The sequence below is a fragment of the Oryx dammah genome, unplaced genomic scaffold (genome assembly GCF_014754425.2).
Source record: "Oryx dammah isolate SB20612 unplaced genomic scaffold, SCBI_Odam_1.1 HiC_scaffold_5, whole genome shotgun sequence".
Lineage (NCBI taxonomy): Eukaryota > Metazoa > Chordata > Mammalia > Artiodactyla > Bovidae > Oryx > Oryx dammah.
In genome coordinates, this window is record NW_024070189.1 from 53,660,504 (window position 1) to 53,673,984 (window position 13,481).

Consider the following 13,481-nt stretch of genomic DNA (forward strand, 5'->3'; position numbering starts at 1 on the left):
TCTTATTTTTTATATTTGAATATTATTTTGTATTATTAATAATATCTATATAAACATACACATACATATGTATATTCCAAAATGCCAATGCCAAGGAACATAGAGAAGGTCAAGAAACTCCTCTAGATCAAAAATACATTATAAATAAATGCAATATGTGATACTAATTTTGATCTTGGATCATCAGAAAAATACTTACAAAGGTCATTGTTGGAACAATTTATAAGACTTGGGATATGGACGATGAGCTAGATAATGATATTATATCAATATAAAATTTCCTGATTTTTATAATTGCATTGTGGTTATGGAAGAGAATGTTCTTATTCTTTATAAACATACTGTGAAACATATTAGTAAGGGAACATATTGTCTTCTGTCTACTCTTAATAGGTTCAGAATAAATAATTTGCATATAAATAGAAGTATATACATCTCTTGATTCACATCTCTATCTAATGAAAAAGAGATAAAATAGAGGAAAATATGAATAGTTAATGAATTTGATAAAGTATATATGAAGGTAGTTTATACTGTTCTTGCGAATTATACCAAAATGAAGAACAAACTTATAGTTACCAAGGGTGGAAGTGGGGAATGGGGCAAACTGGGAGATCAGGATTGACATATATACAATACTATGTATAAAATAGACAACTAATGAGAACCTACTATTTAGCACAGGGAATCCTACTCAGTGATCAGTGGTGGCCTAAATGGGAAGGAATCTAAAACAGAGTAGATATATGTACATGTATGGTTGATTCACTTTGCTGTAGAGCAAAAACTAACACAACATTATCAAGCAACTATACTGCAATCAAAATTAATTAAAATTGCTTTCTAACCAGTTTTTATTTTTCTTTTTTCTTTTGTGTGTGTGTGTAATAAAGTTTTATTAAAGTATAAAGGAGATAGGGAAAGCTTCTGACATAGGCATCAGAAGGGGGCAGAAAGAGTACCCGCTTGTTAGTATTAGCAATGAAGTTATATACTCTCCAATGGATCCAAAGAATGTCAGTTCAGTTCAGTTGCTCAGTCGTGTCTGACTCTTTGCGACCCCATGAATTGCAGCATGCCAGGCCTCCCTGTCCATCACCAACTCCCGGAGTTCACTCAGACTCACGTCCATCGAGTCCGTGATGCCATCCAGCCATCTCATCCTCAGTCGTCCCCTTCTCCTCCTGCCCCCAATCCCTCCCAGCATCAGTTTTTTCCAACGAGTCAACTCTTTGCATGAGGTGGCCAAAGTACTGGAGTTTTAGCTTTAGCATCATTCCTTCCAAAGAAATCCCAGGGCTGATCTCCTTCAGAATGGACTGGTTGGATCTCCTTGCAGTCCAAGGGACTCTCAAGAGTCTTCTCCAACACCACAGTTCAAAAGCATCAATTCTTCGGTGCTCAGCCTTCTTCACAGTCCAACTCTCACATCCATACATGACCACAGGAAAAACCATAGCCTTGACTAGGCGGACCTTAGTCGGCAAAGTAATGTCTCTGCTTTTGAATATACTAGAATGTCTGGAGGTTGTAAAGACCTCACCAGACCTACTCCCATAATTTACATTTTAAGATAACAGAATTAGCCAGAAAGTTTAATCCAGAGACTGTCCTCAGGCAGAATACGTTGTTGTTATATAATCCTAACGAATGTTCAGTTCAGTTCAATTCAGTCACTCAGTCGTGTCTGACTCTTTGCGACCCCATGAATCGCAGCAGGCCAGGCCTCCCTGTTCATCACCGTCTCCCGGAGTTCATTCAGACTCATGTCCATCGAGTCTGTGATACCATCCAGCCATCTCATCCTCTGTCATCCCCTTCTCCTCCTGCCCCCAATCCCTCCCAGCATCAGAGTCTTTTCCAATGAGTCAACTCTTCGCATGAGGTGGCCAAAGTACTGGAGTTTCAGCTTCAGCATCATTCCTTCCAAAGAAATCCCAGGGTTGATCTCCTTCAGAATGGACTGGAATGTAGAGAAGGAAAAAAAAAAGTTTGTCCTTTCTTCCTCCTTGAGAATTCCAGACCCCTCTCTCCTTGGGGACTCTAATCAGTTTTTAAAAGACCAAACAATACTGAAAGGTAAATTAGCTGCAAGAACAGGAGAGAAAATATTGGTTAGGAAAATTAGTTAAAATAGCAAATGAAAACTGGTCCTCTTTTAAATCTCCTCTTAGCAATTTTTTTCTATTTAAACCCCCAATTTGCAAAAGGAAGAAGCAAAGCAAAATATCTACATCTCACATTTAGAGTACAGATATTGTTATCAAATTACTCCAACAAACACCCAATGTTTCCTTATTCTTTGATGTGAATTTCTAATTGCCTAGGCTTAGAAAGTTGGGCAGAGACTTTAAGACAAGACTTTTCAATAGCTGAAGCACCTCTTCTTTCAAATTTATGTATATAAGCTAAACCTTCCCTGATCTTTAGAAAGTACTGCCTAATTCAGAATGTGTCTTGGAAGGCATAAGTTTATGATGCTGAGAGGAAAAGGTCTATTTTCCTCTTCCAAGTAACACCATTTTGTACAAATACCTTCTTTTAAAATGAACATTTCAGTTGCCCAGCTCAAAATATCTTTAGTCTTATGTGTATTAGGTAATAAATACATTTATTAAAACATTTGGTAATATTCTTTAAAAAATAAAATCATATCAAAATTAAAATTCCAAAAATATTCTAGTTACAACTTACCCTTCCTTGTCTCATCACCAGACAGTGCCAGCACTGAGCTCCAGCCCCATCACATAGCCAGCAAGAAAGACACGTGATTTCCCTGCTGTATACTTTCAGCCCACTATTTCATCTACCTCAAGTTCCATATTCCTTCTCTGACTATCTAAAGCCACATATTCTTTAAGAACTAGGCCAAAGCTCATTACTTCTGGAGGGCCTTTAGGATTATTACAGCAGGACTTCTAGCGTTACTCTTCTTTAACTGACCCTTCTTTATAGTTTCCCAGTATCTGATCCATGTTGCTAATACAGCATCCAAATCAGAGTAGGCTAGGTTGTGCTGTGGACAAAATCTCAGAGGGTTAAAACAACTGAGGTTTCTTTCTCCTCAAAACTGTCTTGAGGATCAGCAGGTAGGGCTTTCCTCAGGGTGGTCACTCAGGGTCTAAGGCTGATGGAAAATTGACCTTGATGTGTGCTTCCATGATTGCACATCAGAGGGAAAGGAACATGGAGAATCAGGAACTGACTCTTCAAGCTCCTCATCAGAAATGGCTTAAGTCACTTCTGTTTACTTTCTCTTGGTTAAAGAAGTCATATCAGCATGCCTAATTTCACAGGAAGTACAGTCTTCTTGGAAGGAGATTGAAAGTGCACAAAGATCTCTAGTCACAGGGTTGGTTTTTTTTTTTTTTTTTACTTCACTCTCACATTATTCTGCATATCAGTTTTCTTCAGTGAATTGTGGCTATAGTTTTTATGTGCTAGTCATCCTTCCATCCAACTGTTCAAGCCAGTGTTTAGTATGAAGTAGGTGCTTACTGCCTTTTGTCTGACTGACTGTGCACCAAGAGATTTGCCCAAGGTTGTAGAACCTGTGGGATTTGGACCCATGTCACTGAATTTCACTTTTCACTACACAATGCAATTAAAAATCCATAGACTTTCCTGACATGGTCTCACTTAAGTTGCTACTTGCCAATAGGAACTACCCTAACTTTACTATACTAGTTAATATTTATTGGCCTCAATCTGTATGCAATAACCCAGTTTAGAATACGTTTACAGCCAAGAACACAAACAAAAAATACACTGATTAAAATCCCATAGATGAAAACACATTTCATTATTTTTAACCTGCTGTGATTTTTCACTTTTGCTTTTAAAAGTCTTTCTTCCATTATTTCTCTTTCATGGCTCTTTTCATTGCAAACTTAACCACAGGGTCTTTTAAAATTGTATGCTTTTAATAACAAAGGCCAAGGAAATTCCAAAAGCCTTCAAAAGGTATAGGAAATATCAAAGTCTAAAATAATTCTTCAAAGTAAATTTCACCAGGGATGCCATATGTTCTTGGTTAACACATGAAATTAAAAAATGTGATTGTAAAACCAGATTCCCATTCATCTTGATGATGATGATGAAGAATTTTTCAGTTACCAGTGGAACACTGAACTAATAACCCTAGTCCTCTCCCTTTGGAAATGAGAAGAGTGGAACTGACTGCAGCCACAGTGCTGAGCAGTGAGATGCTCTGAGAGAGCTTTTGTCAGTTAGGTACATTGAATCATTACCACTTCAGTGAATGGCAACAAAATAGGCAATCTTGTGCAGATCAGGATGGCTTTCAGTGCAAGTCAGAATTTCAATGTGTGGCAGAAAATGAATAGAGATGATAAATTCAGGAGGCGGCATGCAGGAGTAGCTCAAATGCAAAGCATCTGTTGTTGCCTGGCTCCCAGGAAGCTTGAGTTACGGGGAGGGTTTCTTATTCTGCTATAATGTCTGTCAGGTTGAGGAGCCAGGTCAGGGACTGGTAGGTGTGGCTCCTTCTACCGCCAACCACTGACATAGAACAAAAGTAAAATTGCTTTGCTTACTCAGGTTTCCAAATGCAAAATGGACCCAATTTGTATATCTTTGATTTGGGATGATGCTTCAGTATCTCCCTGTGAGTGTGAGTAATCTCTTAAGTGATGGATCATTTTATGAGGCTTCTAACTAAGATGAACAAGCCTGTTTTGCTAACATAAAATTGGCAGGAACTTGAGCTTGAAATTTGAATGGGGTCCAAACTGAATATTTGCACAAGTTTGAAGAGGCACAGATGATTTTATGCAAATTATTTGTTCATGAAATGCTTCCCCAGGCACATCTGCAGGCTCACGTGGGCTGAAAGTACGAAAGAAGAGAGAGAGAGACACTTTAGTTAATATGACTGCCTTTTTGGTGTGTTTGCTTCTTCTTAGTACTTAGAAATTAAATTAGAAAATTGAAATCTAACATGTATGCTGAACTGTTATTAATATAGGACCTAGGTTAAGTGCTTTGAAATTACTAGAGGTACTATTAATATTATTATTCTCATTTTACTGATGAGGAAAATGAGGCTTAGGTGCATCCAGAGTCAAGCCAGTGCCCCACAACAGTGAGTGGCAGATGGCACTCTTTTTTCAGAATCCAGGTTCTCTTACACTGTACTATATGAACCTTCTTAGATAATACAGAGTAACTCTAAGGGACTGAGTTATTATTTAATACTCATATGAACTTGCCTGATAAAAAGAATAATAGAAACTCAGATTAAAAAAAAACTTCAAATTTGTCACTCTTACCCTAAACTCTGCAGGACATTCTTTATGAGGTAGGGCAGCTCCATTCATTTCCAGGAAACTAAATAGAATACCCTATTAAACCAATAGGCCTTTAAATTTTGATGATCTAATAAGCACCCCACCCCTGCATAATATTATTAGTGAGAAAGGTAGAGAATTCCTATCTTTTCCTATCTAATATATGCAATTAAACTATTAGTATTATGTAGGCTTGACATAGAGTGCAGTAAGGGGTCTGTTTATACTTTATTTGATTGGCCCTCCTTTCACTTCTCTTTCCCCCATTCTCATGGTTCAAATTTGGAAAGTTAAGATGTTGTGCTAGAAAGATGTTAGAAATGGATGAACAGGACTTGGGATCTTACTGCAATTTAAGGGCTTATAATCTTAGAGAAATCCTCCTTCCTGAGTAAGGTTTAGCCGGGCCAAAGATGCTGCAATCTCCCCTGACTCCTTCTTTTCATGCTAACTGATACATCAGCATGTTATGAGCCCCCCTTCCAAAGATCTTTTGAATTTCGCCAGAAGCCATTACTCCTGCATTCTGGGCTAATCTTATATCACATCTCACCTGGACTACTGCTACTCTCACCCACTGGTAGTGCTTCACTGGTCTCCACTGGTCTCCTTGCTTCCACCTGATACCATGATACCACCATAGCTTATCCTCACAGAGGCTAGAGTGACTCTTTTAAAGCACAAGTCATACCCCCCTAACTCTTCTACCTAAACCCACTTAGAGGCTCAATCCATGCCCTTTTGGATCTCATTTCCTGCCATACTTCCATCTCTTGCCCTGCCCCAGCCATACTAGATGCCTCTTAGGATACTTCTGGTATGGAGCCATTTCACGGGACCCACCTCCCTATGAGAAATCCTCTCCTCCTATATTCTCTCAAAATCTCTGCTCATTTTGTTTAGACTTGTAAATGAAATGTTCAAGGAAACACCTTCCTCCTCATGTCAATGCCTTTGACTACACTGTACACTCTTACCGTTATTTATGTTTATCCTTAACACTTATCACATAATATAGCCTATATTTAATGTGTTTATTTATTGTCTGTCTGTTTTCAAGTAGAATGCAAGTTCCATGAGAGTTTGGACTTGATTTATTTTGTTCATTGCTTAGTGTTTGACGAACGACTAAATGAATGGCATGGAGCAATGTGGTGGGACCACATTTAGGAGGTTTCCGTTTAGAGGCCAGGAAACATGAAAATAATTAAAGTCCATGTGTAAAAAATAATATGTAAAAAAAGTATATTTGATAGGCACTCCCCAAATGGGTGTATTCCATAGACATAGCAAAGTATTATTTAATAGGCATCCAGATTTTCCTTACAGGTTGAGACGGTTTAGCTCGCTGGTAAAGAATCTGCCTACAATGCAGGAGACCCTGGTTTGATTCCTGGGTTGGAAAGATCCCCTGGAGAAGAGATAGGCTACCTACTCCTGGATTTGCGGGCTTCCCTGGTGGCTCAGCTGGTAAAGAATCTGCCTGCAATGTGGGAAACCTGGGTTTTGATCCCTGGGTTGGGAAGATTCCCCTGGAAAAGGGAAAGGCTACCCACTCCAGTATTCTGGCCTGGAGAATTCCATGGGCTATATAATTCATGGGGTCACAAGGAGTTGGACATGACTGAGTGACTTTCACTTTCACTTGAGAAGGTCTAAATCAAATTTGATGAAGAGTTCCAAAGGGAGGAAAGAAGAGTTGGAAAAAATTCTGTCATCCAAAATCTCGAAGATAATAATTGAATGAGTAAGTTGAGGTCAACCTGGAGTTTGGAGTTTTTTGTTTCTTTAAGACACAGCTCAAATTCAACATCTATTGATCATCTACTGCATGTGAGGGACTTTGCTAAGTGATAACTTAGGCTGTTACATCGAAATGTATAACAGCTTCATGATTTAGGTCATTATAATTCCCATATGTAGTTGAGGAAACTGAGGCTCAGAGAGTTTAAACAATGTGTCCAAGGATGATCTGCTGCTCTCTATAGAAGATGATTCTCTTCTATCAAGTCTCACTCAGCTACTTTGGATGTTAAAGGATCTCTGTTTTCTCCTGATTGCTGGGCTGTTTATGGTACTCTGACCATATACTCACAGGTTCTCAAGTATTGCATACTTGTCTCATCAAGACATGTTGAATTACTGTAAAAAACAGTTTCCTTTTGTTCAAGTACATCTGGACTCAACAAATGGTACTGGATATATTCTATAAATGCTATATTCCTTCAACCAAAGAGCCAACTAATCTATGTGAAAAGGAATTCTAGTTTCTAGGACAAATTAGTTTTAAAAGTACTGACATACTGAAATGACCACTGGTTTTCAATATTCTCCATAAAAGCTTCTGGTCGTCACTTTTATTGAAGCATACAAGTATAATCTTTCTACATATATAAATATATGATGATATGGTTTTTAATTTTTATAAAGAAAATGCTCTTCTGGAGTATTTTAGTTCTATAATTAATTTAGTTCCTATGCTGCTACTGCTAAGTCACTTCAGTCGTGTCCGACTCTGTGAGACCCCATGGATGGCAGCCCACCAGGCTTCCCCATCCCTGGGATTCTCCAGGCAAGAACACTGGAGTGGGTTGCCATTTTCTTCTCCAATAGTTCTATAGTTCCTATAGTTCTACAAAATTTCAGGTTAGAGAACAGATTATATCACAAGTATACATTTTAGAAATATGGAAGATATTTCTTGCAACTATTTCAAGAATTTCAATTAAAGTTAGCATACAGAAGAGGTCAAAACATGACTGTATAATGGTTAAAGACTTTAGCCAACTAACAAACTCTGACTCCTTGAGCAAGTTTCTTAACACATCAGAGCCTCAGTTTCCTCTTTTCTATAATGAGCTAATGCAGTTAAAGCATTGGCCACATTTACCAGCTTAGTACACAGAAAACACTTGATAAATGCTACTGATTATTACAGTTACTTTTATTAAAGGAGATAGAGATCAAATTGCCAACATCCACTGGATCATTGAAAAAGCAAGAGAGTTCCAGAAAAACATCTATTTCTGCTTTATTGACTATGTCAAAGCCTTTGACTGTGTGGATCACAATAAACTGTGGAAAATTCTGAAAGAGATGGGATTACCAGACCATCTGACCTGCCTCTTGAGAAACCTATATGCAGGTCAGGAAGCAACAGTTAGAACTGGACATGGAACAACAGACTGGTTCCAAATAGGAAAAGGAGTATGTTAAGGCTGTATATTGTCACCATGCTGATTTAACTTCTACGCAGAGTACATCATGAGAAACGCTGGGCTGGAAGAAGCACAAGCTGGAATCAAGATTGCCAGGAGGAATATCGATAACCTCAGATATGCAGATGACACCACCATTATGGCAGAAAGTGAAGAGGAACTAAAAAGCCTCTTGATGAAAGTGAAAGAGGGGAGTGAAAAAGTTGGCTTAAAGCTCAACATTCAGAAAATGAAGATCGTGGCATCCGGTCCCATCACTTCACGGGAAAGAGATGGGGAAACAGTAGAAACAGTGTCAGACTTCATTTTTTTCTCCGAAATCACTGCAGATGGTGATTGCAGTCATGAAATTAAAAGACGCTTACTCCTTGGAAGAAAAGTTATGACCAACCTAGATAGCATATTCAAAAGCAGAGACATTACTTTGCTGACTAAAGTCCGTCTAGTCAAGGCTATGGTTTTTCCTGTGGTTATGTATGGATATGAGAGTTGGACTGTGAAGAAGCCTGAACGTCGAAGAATTGATGCGTTTGAACTGTGGTGTTGGAGAAGACTCTTGAGAGTCCCTTGGATTGCAAGGAGATCCAACCAGTCCATTCTGAAGGAGATCAACCCTGGGATTTCTTTGGAAGGAATGATGCTAAAGCTGAAACTCCAGTACTTTGGCCACCTCATGTGAAGAGCTGACTCATTGGAAAAGACTCTGATTTTGAGAGGGATTGGGGGCAGGAGGAGAAGGGGACAACAGAGGATAAGATGGCTGAATGGCATCACTGACTTGATGGACGTGAATCTGAGTGAACTCTGGGAGCTGGTGATGGACAGGGAGGCCTGGAGTGCTGCGATTCAAGGAGTCGCAAAGAGTCAGATATGACTGAGTGACTGAACTGAACTGATAATATGGCAAAAGATTGGAAATCCTACCCCAAATATCAGTCTTCAGAACATGAATAGTAATAGGAAATTATGCTTGGATATCACATAAACCAAAATCAATAGGAGGTAGAACTTGAGTCCTTTAAAATTATATAGAAACAAGTATAATGACAGAATGTAATTATATGGCATATCACTTCATGTGTGACACCCTGGCAAACAGAAAATAAAGTTGAAATGGAACACATTTCTGTCGATGTGAAGCATTACACCTTCCCTTCCTCTCTTGTTACCCAGGCTCTCTGTTATGCTGTTTTTAAGCCATTTTGTGATGTGGTGCTTCTTCTTCTTTCTTCAATCCATTTTCCTCAAAAAAATTCTGCCAGGAGATCTGAGAGCAGATGGTGCCTTATTGTTCAGGAAAGTAGTACTTATGCTGAGTGTTTGATCACACTTTTCTGTCAGGGACTGGCTTGTCAGCGACTTGTGCCATCATGGCAAGATAATATGCCAAGGCAAATGAAAACAGCATATTTGCTAAGCCTGTCAGAAGATATATTGACAATCGCATCAAAACTTGAAAGTATGGCTTCAATCGTTAAAACATATGAAAGGAACTTTCATTTTCTCAAGTAAATCCAGGTTTGAAGCCTGTGTATATATCATCATATGAAGAGAAGCAATCTACACAGATAGTAACACTACCTTCTGGAAACATCTACCTAATATAGGAAAGATAAAGATTGCTTCATTTAGTGAATAAACACCATTGGATCTCCTTTGTGTCATGCCTTGTGCTATGCACTGGAGGTGAGTCAAACACAGTTCATAAGTTAATGTGATTCCAGTCTTGAGGATGAGAAAAACATCTTAACAGATAAATTAAGCTACATAATGAAAAATTATGTAAAAAAGCTATATAAAGAAAAAGATGGTTATTCTTTACTTCCCTACCCCATAGGCTAGTGGGTAGGGCAGTCTTTACTTCTTTCTCCTGATTCTCTCTGTCTTTCCCTTTCTGGCTGTGCCCTGGGAGGCAGGCCCCAACTTCCTGCTCACTTACCAGCTGCCTTGAGTTGAGTTCAGTCAAAGGTGTCAAGGGCAGGAGTGTCAGAGCCTTGACGGTATTCTCCTTCACTTCCTCCTGCTTTGACACCCAGCTTCTAATAGTGGTTGTGTGCTTCCATGGGTGTTACTGCCTCCATCCTCTGCTTCTCCACAACTCCAGGTCTCACTGGATTCTGAGTAACCCTGCCTCCTCCTTCCTTAAAGTGAGGAAGCCTTCGAACCTGGGTTTATTCGACAAACTGAACATACTCCTTCCTTCCCACTTCAGCTCTCTTGGTGGTAGCAACTTCCATTGTTGCTATTCTCTGGGTGCCTCAATATTTCTTGTGTGTTCCCTTTACTGTGCATCCCTCAGAGGCGGACCTTTATTTCAACACTCTTCACTTAAAACAACTGAGTCTGTTTCTTACCAGAACTCTGACAGATATAAAGACTATAATAGAGGTACTAACAGAAGTACTAGTTTATTCAACATTCATTCAATCATAGACTGTTTATTGAGTGCCTATAGGTGACACTGAATTAGTTACAAGGTATACATCAGTACTTTCTAATAGACCTTGATGGAAATTTTCTGCACCCCCCAGTATGCTAGCCACTAGGCACATGTGATTACTGAACACTTGAAATACAGCAAATGTGACTGAGTCATTGAATTTTTTGTTAATAATTTAAATTTATATAGTCACATGCAGCTATTGGTCAGCGGCTACATACAGTATTAGACAGCACCAGTATCGACTCATTTGAACAGGAGCCTGAATAACTATTTCTTCTGGCTGGATGCTGAGTTGGAAAAATAATTTGTTTCAAGATATGACTGGGAAAGTGACATTTGAGCTGTTCTGTAGATGAGTGGGTCTTTACCAGGCAGATAAATGTAGAGTGCATTCTGGGCAAAAAGAAGGTCTTATGTAAATGCTGAGAGGCTCTGGCATATGGAAGGTAAACACAGAGTACCACACAGTATTCATAGTGGTTAGATAATAAAGATTAAGAGGAATATGTTGGAAAAGAAGCTGGGAACATGGGTTGGAGCCACATGGTGAGGAGTCTCATTTCATGTCCATGTTTTGCTTATCTTTTTTTTACTCCATAATAACAGAACCAGGTGGGTTGTTTTAAAACATGGATATTTAGCACGATAGTAATAAATATACATATTCCTTTAAAAATATTCCATTGAGCTTTCAATTTCAAGAAATATTTCAGTAATTATTTACTGTATACTCAGTTTTGTTGCTGTCTATTCTTTAGACTTATACTACATTAGTGATCTAGCGTGATCTGGGGATATGTGGGGTGCCAGGGAGGATAGGTGGGGTACACATATAGACAAGACTTGAGAGAATTAGAGAAGAATTCCAGGAGATATACATTGTGATGTCTATGCTTGGCCTAAAGAAGGGGTAGGCTTCCCCAGTGGCTCATCGGTAAAGAATCCACCTGCCAGTGCAGGAGATGTGGGTTCAACCCCTGGATTGGGAGGATCCCCTGGAGAAGGAAATGGTAACCCACTCCAGTATTCTTGCCTGAGAAATCTCCTGGACAGAAGAGCCTGGTGGGCTTCAGTCCATGAAGCCACAAGAGAGTCAGACACAACTTAGTGACTAAACCACAACAACCAGGAAGAAGGGACAAGAGTTTTCTAGGTGAAGCTGTGTACCTGTGGGGGGGCGGGGGGGGAGGGAGGAGTGACGGGAGTGCAGCAGAATGTGTTCCTGTCCGAAAACCTGGAATATGAAGTAATGGCAGGACTGAGACAAAGTTGGTATGGTCTAAAGGATCATATCTAAACAGCTCTAAGGTATAAAACAATCATTTCAGACGGATATCTGTGTAGAATGGTTTGGAGAAATAAAGACTGGAATGCCAGTTAGAAGACTGTATTAACAATGCAGGGAAAATGTAATGGTGATTGAAAACGGGTAATGTGTGTTTGAATACAGATTCTGAGCAATAATTTATCTCATTTGTGATTTTTCACACTTCCCAAACTTATTTATGTTTCTCTGGTTTTGTTTTGGGTCATAAAAATAGTAGCTGTTAGTTAACAAGCAATTCTTATGTGCCACTCTTCCATGTCTTTGCATGCTCTATATTAATTTCATGTAATCCTCAAAACAACCCTATTAGGCAGGTACTGTTAATATTATGATTCCCTTATTTTACAAATGGACAAATGGAGGTTCAGTTAAATTATGTTCTTCAGGTTGCTCTTAGTAATACACAAAGCAGGATTTAAATTTTGGCTATCTGCTTCTAGAACACACTCATTAAGTTCTGTCTTCTATAAACATGCTAAAAATTACTCTGTGCTGATACTTGGCCACCATTTGTTGATGAAGTTGTCTGTTCCTTTATCTTGAATACTGAGTTAACCTGAACATAAGATCATCTAATATAGAATAAATTTCAAAAAATGTATGTCTGCCTTACAGCCTTTGAACAGAAAAGGACACTCATTTTATGATTGAAACACATAAGTGCCAGTGCAGCCAAGATCATCCACTCTTAAGCCTTCCAAAGAGATTACCTAATTTACTATACTATGATTTTCTCCCTAATATTCTTAATGATCAAAATACTTTTCATTTTACATATTTCAAAGTGAATAATATTAAATGTTAATATTATTTTAAAGAGATTTTAAGTGGACATGGTTGACAGATTTAGAAAATATCTTTTTATAGACAATATTATTGCTAATGAATACTGAAATATATGTTACTAGAGGCTTGATGGAGATTTGTAGCTATTGGGATCTGTGTTTATAAGACTTACCTTCAGTTCAGTTCAGTTCAGTCCAGTCGCTCAATCGGTCCGACTCTTTGCGACCCCATGAATTGCAGCAGGCCAGGCCTCCCTGTCCATCACCAACTCCCAGAGTTCACTCAGATTCATGTCCATCGAGTCCGTGATGCCATCCAGCCATCTCATCCTCTGTCCTCCCCTTCTTCTCCTGCCCCCAATCCTTCCCATCATCAGAGTCTTTTCCAATGAGTTTTCT